This window comes from Poeciliopsis prolifica, unplaced genomic scaffold (genome assembly GCF_027474105.1).
Source record: "Poeciliopsis prolifica strain line A6 unplaced genomic scaffold, Auburn_PproV2 SCAFFOLD045, whole genome shotgun sequence".
Classification (NCBI taxonomy): domain Eukaryota; kingdom Metazoa; phylum Chordata; class Actinopteri; order Cyprinodontiformes; family Poeciliidae; genus Poeciliopsis; species Poeciliopsis prolifica.
In genome coordinates, this window is record NW_026562420.1 from 29,350 (window position 1) to 35,666 (window position 6,317).

Here is a 6,317-nt window from a genome sequence, read left to right on the forward strand (position 1 = left end):
GGACATGCGTTATGAACAGACTGACCGAGTTTGAAGCCAATCAATCGAAATCCCTAGGAGGAGTTCGATCAAATACGTAAACGGCAAAAATGGGGTCAAAATCTGAACTTCAATCCAAAATGGCCGACTTCCTGTGGGGTTTAGACCATGGCTCCAAGAGACTTTTTTGTACGTCCTGACAAGGTACACATGTGTACAAAGTTTCGTAATTTTAGGTTAAAGCATGGCTTGGGGGTGATCATTTAAAGTTTTCTAGGGGGCGATATAGAGAAATTAGGTCACGCCCACCAAATATTGTGATGGATTTCTGTCGGGGAGTGGATGAGGATCCATCCTTGTGAGTTTGCAGCAGCTGGGCCCGAAAATGTGGAATTTAGAGCCAAACGTATGGCGATGGCGTTACAGGTCACTTCGCCACGCCACCACGCCCACCTGCTGTATCGTAGCTGGTCGGGGTTGGAATCCTCAATACACCAACATGTCTTCGGTGTCTGGGCACAGTTTCATGTTGATGAGGTCAAAGGGGTGAGATAGCGACCTTTGACAGTAAAACATGACACTTCCTGTTCTCAGGGGGCGTGGTCTAAGTGATGTCATCATTCGACCATAGGGTATTGTAGAAGATCCGATGATGATGAATGACAGAAACTTTGGTGCCTCTGTGAGTTTCTGTGTAGGAGATATAGCAGTTTATTTTTTTACAGCTAGTAGGTGAACTTTGACCCCTGCTAACCCCCCTTCAACATACTCAAAAACTCACCGTTTAGATAACTTTAGATGAGACATGCCTTATGAACAGACTGACCGAGTTTGAAGCCGATCAATCGAAATCCCTAGGAGGAGATAGATCAAATATGAAGACTGTAAACTGCAAAAATGGGGTCAAAAACCGAACTTGAATCCAAAATGGCTGACTTCCTGTGGGGTTTAGACCATGGCTCCAAGAGACTTTTTTGTACGTCCTGACAAGGTACACATGTGTACAAAGTTTCGTATTTGTAGGTTAAAGCATGGCTTGGGGCTGATCATTTAAAATTTTCTAGGGGGCGCTATAGAGAAATTAGGCCACGCCCACCAAATATTCTGATGGATTCCTGTTGGGGAGTGGATGAGGGTCCATCCTTATGAGTTTGCAGCAGCTGGGCCCGAAAATGTGGAATTGAGAGCCAAACGTATGGCGATGGCGTTAGAGGTCACTTCGCCACGCCACCACGCCCACCTGCTCCATCGAAGCTGGTTGGGGTTGGAATCCTCAATACACCAACATGTTCTCTGTGTCTGGGCACAGTTTCATGTTGATGAGGTCAAAGGGGTCAGATAGCGACAGTTCACAGTAAAACATTACACTTCCTGTTCTCAGGGGGCGTGGCCTAAGTGATGTCATCATTCGACCATAGGGTATTGTAGAAGACCCGATGATGATCAATCACAGAAACTTTGATGCTTCTGTGAGTTTCTGTGTAAGAGATATAGCAGTTTATTTTTTTATGGCGAGTAGGTGAACTTTGACCCCTGCTAACCCCCCTTCAGCATACTCAAAAACTCACCGTTTAGATAACTTTAGATGGGACATGCCTTATGAACAGACTGACCGAGTTTGAAGTCGATCAATCAAAATCCCTAGGAGGAGATAGATCAAATACAAAGGCTGTAAACGGCAAAAATCGGCAAAAATGGGGTCAAAATGGGAACTTCAATCAAAAATGGCTGACTTCCTGTGATACTTGCACTATGACATTAATTGTAAATTTTGAGCGTCTTGGGGAGCTCTACAAGTGTACCAAATTTCATGTGTCTACGATAAAGTAAGTGAATAGCAGAGGGTAAAAAAGGGTGTTTTTCCAATTTCTAGGTGGCGCCGTAGAGACATTTCTGTTGCAATTTTTGCTACGACTTTAAAATACGTAAATTTTAAACAGGCTTAAGGCCTCCGCCAAGTCTGGTGAGTTTTTGAATATGATAAAGCCCCCAAAAAGCCAATTCATTTGGGTGGAAGAATAATAATAATAATAATAATAATAATTAAAGCTGCAAGCAGCCTCGAACGGCCCTCGCAGCCAAGCGCCGCTCCGGCCTATTGCCACCGCGGGGTACGAGCAACCACCGCCTCACGCCAGCCACCACAGAAGCTCTCACGCAGTTTTCAGCTCCTCTGCCCGCACCGCGAAAGCTGTTGCTCAGTTTTCCATCAACGCTGACCACGTGCTAACACAGAAGTTGTTGCGCAGTTTCCGCGCCCGTCCACCAGGCGGTACGCACTGATGCGTTCGGAGGCGCTCCTTGACGATTCAAAAAATGTGGTGCAGATTCATTGGTTTAGCGAGGAAATATAGCTGGCGGATTAATGTAGGACGCGCAGTGGAGTCAAAATATATTTCAATGTGTTGTTCTCTTTAGAGGTCAACAAAGGTCATACGTATCCAATTTGGCGTCAGTCGGATGATCCACGTGTCATTTACAGCCGATCATATGCACATGGCGAAGTACTGCAGTTCGTCATTTTTCATCATTTTTTTCAGCTGTGTTTCTAAAGCACTCTATTTCATTGTTGGAGTAATACTTACTCAGAGTGGCGAATTACTGAAATGGTTTGGAAGAAGTAAGAAAACGCTACATTTACTGCATGATTTAATTAAAAAAAAATTATCTGAGACATTTCTATCCTTTTAGAAATTTCATGGCAACGCTCTCACAAAGTTTTCACGCCCATCCGCCCGTGGATCTGTTTGTCATTGGTGGAGGAACACTGACACCTACTGGCGAAATACTGATATGTTCTTCATCCTTTTTATCTGCTGTTTCATTTGTGGAGCAATACTGACCCCAAGTGGCGAATTACTGAAATGGTTTATAAACGCCAAAATGGGATCAAAATCTGAACTTCAATCTAAAATGGCCGACTTCCTCTGGGGTTTAGACCATGGCTCCAAGAGACTTTTTTTTAAGTCCTGACATGGTACACACGTGTACAAAGTTTCGTAATTGTAGGTTAAAGCTTGGCTTGGGGCTCATCATTTAAAATTTTCTAGGGGGCGCTATAGATAAATTAGGCCACACCCTACAATATTGTGATGGATTCCTGTCGGGGAGTGGATGAAGATCCATCCTTGTGAGTTTGGAGCAGCTGTGCCCAAAAATGTGGAATTGAGAGCCAAACGTATGGCGATGGCGTTACAGGTCACTTCGCCACGCCGCCACGCCCAGCTGCTCCATCGAAGCTGGTCGGGTTGGAATCCTCAACACACCAACATGTCTTCTGTGTCTGGGCACAGTTTCATGTTGATGAGGTCAAAGGGGTCAGATAGCGACCATTCAGAGTAAAACATGACACTTCCTTTTCTCAGGGGGCGTGGCCTAAGTGATGTCATCATTCCACCATAGGGTATTGTAGGACACCCGATGATGATCAATCCCAGAAACTTTGGTGCCTCTGTGAGTTTCTGTGTAGGAGATATAGCAGTTTCTTTTTTTACGGCGAGTAGGTGAACTTTGACCCCGGCTAACCCCCCTTCAGCATACTCAAAAACTCACCATTTTGATAACTTTAGATGGGACATGCCTTATGAGCACACTGACCGAGTTTGAAGCCGATCAATCGAAAACTCTAGGAGGAGTTCGATCAAATAGGAAGGCTGTAAACGGCAATAATGGGGTCAAAATCTGAACTTCAATCCAAAATGGCCGACTTCCTGTGGGGTTTAGACCATGGCTCCAAGAGACTTTCTTTTAAGTCCTGACATGATACAAATGTGTACAAAGTTTCGTAATTGTAGGTTAAAGCATGGCTTGGGGCTGATCATTTAAAATTTTCTAGGGGGCGCTATAGAGAAATTAGGCCACGCCCACCAAATATTGTGATTGATTCCTGTAGGGGAGTAGATGAGGGACCATCCTTGTGAGTTTGGAGTAGCTGGGCCTGAAAATGTGGAATTGAGAGCCAAACGTATGGCGATGGCGTTACAGGTCACTTCGCCACGCCGCCACGCCCACCTGCTCCATCAAAGCTGGTCGGGGTTGGAATCCTCAATACACCAACATGTCTTCTGTGTCTGGTCACAGTTTCATGTTGATGAGGTCAAAAGGGTCAGATAGCGACCGTTCACAGTAAAACATGACACTTCCTGTTCTCAGGGGGCGTGGCCTAAGTGAAGTCATCACTCGACCATAGGATGTTGTAGGACACCCGATGATGATCAATCACTGAAACTTTGGTGCCTTTGTGAGTTTCTGTGTAGGAGATATAGCAGTTTATTTTTTTATGGCGAGTAGGTGAACTTTGACCCCTGCTAACCCCCCTTCAGCATACTCAAAAACTCACCGTTTTGATAACTTTAGATGGGACATGCCTTATGAAGAGACTGACCGAATTTGAAGCCGATCAATCGAAATCCCTAGGAGGAGTTCGATCAAATACGAAGGCTGTAAACGGCAAAAATGGCCTCAAAATTGGACCTTCAATCCAAAATGGCCGACTTCCTGTGATACTTGCACTATGACATTAATTGTAAATTTTGAGCGTCCTGGGGAGCTCTACAAGTGTACCAAATTTCATGTCTCTAGGATAAAGTAAGTGAATAGCAAAGGGTCTTTTGAAAATTTCTAGGTGGCGCTATTGAGCCATTTCTTGTGGGATTTTTGTGATGACCTTAAAAATCAAAATTTTTAAACAGGCTTAAGGCCTCCGCCAAGTTTGGTGAGTTTTCCAATATGATAAGGCCCCCAAAAAGCCCCCAAAGAGGTGGGAAGAAAAATAATAATAATTAAAGCTGCAAGCAGCCTCGAACGGCCCTCGCAGCCAAGCGCCGCTCCGGCCTATTGTCCACCGCGGGGTACGAGCAACCGTCGCCTCACGCCAGCCACCACAGAAGCTCTCACGCAGTTTTCAGCACCTCCGGCCGCACTGCGGAAGCTGTTGCTCAGTTTCCATCAACGCTGGCCACGTGCTAAGACAGAAGTTGTTGCGCAGTTTCCGCGCCTGTCCACCAGGCGGTACGCACTGATGCGTTCGGAGTCGCTCCTTGACGATGCAAAAAATGTGGTGCAGATTCATTGGTTTAGCGAGGAAATATAGCTGGCGGATTAATGTAGGACGCGCAGTGGAGTCAAAATATATTTCAATGCTGTTGTTCTTTTTAGAGGTCAACAAAGGTCATACGTATCCAATTTGGCGTCAGTCGGATGATCCACGTGTCATTTACAGCCGATTGTATGCACATGGCGAAGTACTACAGTTCGTCATTTTTCATCATTTTCAGCTGTGTTTCTAAAGCACTCTATTTCATTGTTGGGTAATACTTACTCAGAGTGGCGAATTACTGAAATGGTTTGGAAGAAGTAAGAAAATGCTACATTTACTGCATGATTTAATTCAACAAAATTATCTGAGACATTTCTATCCTTTTAGAAATTTAATGGCAACGCTCTCACAAAGTTTTCACGCCCATCCGCCCGTGGATCTGTTTGTCATTGGTGGAGGAACACTGACACCTACTGGCGAAATACTGATATTGTTCTTCATCCTGTTTATCTGCTGTTTCATTTGTGGAGCAATACTGACCCCAAGTGGCGAATTACTGAAATGGTTTATAAACGGCAAAAATGGGATGAAAATCTGAACTTCAATCAAAAATGGCCGACTTCCTCTGGAGTTTAGACCATGGCTCCAAGAGACTTTTTTGTAAGTCCTGACATGGTACACACGTGTACAAAGTTTCGTAATTGTAGGTTAAAGCATGGCTTGGGGCTGATCATTTTAAATTTTCTAGGGGCGCTATAGAGAAATTAGGCCACACCCTACAAATATTGTGATGGATTCCTGTCGGGGAGTGGATGAAGATCCATCCTTGTGAGTTTGGAGCAGCTGCACCCAAAAATGTGGAATTGAGAGCCAAACGTATGGCGATGGCGTTACAGGTCACTTCGCCACGCCGCCACGCCCAGCTGCTCCATCGAAGCTGGTCGGGGTTGGAATCCTCAACACACCAACATGTCTTCTGTGTCTGGGCACAGTTTCATGTTGATGAGGTCAAAGGGGTCAGATAGCGACCATTCAGAGTAAAACATGACACTTCCTTTTCTCAGGGGGCGTGGCCTAAGTGATGTCATCATTCGACCATAGGGTATTGTAGGACACCCGATGATGATCAATCACAGAAAATTTGGTGCCTCTGTGAGTTTCTGTGTAGGAAATATAGCAGTTTATGTTTTTATGGCGTGTAGGTGAATTTTGACCCCTGCTAACCCCCCTTCAGCATTCTCAAAAACTCACCGTTTTGATAACTTTAGATGGGACATGCCTTATGAACAGACTGACCGAG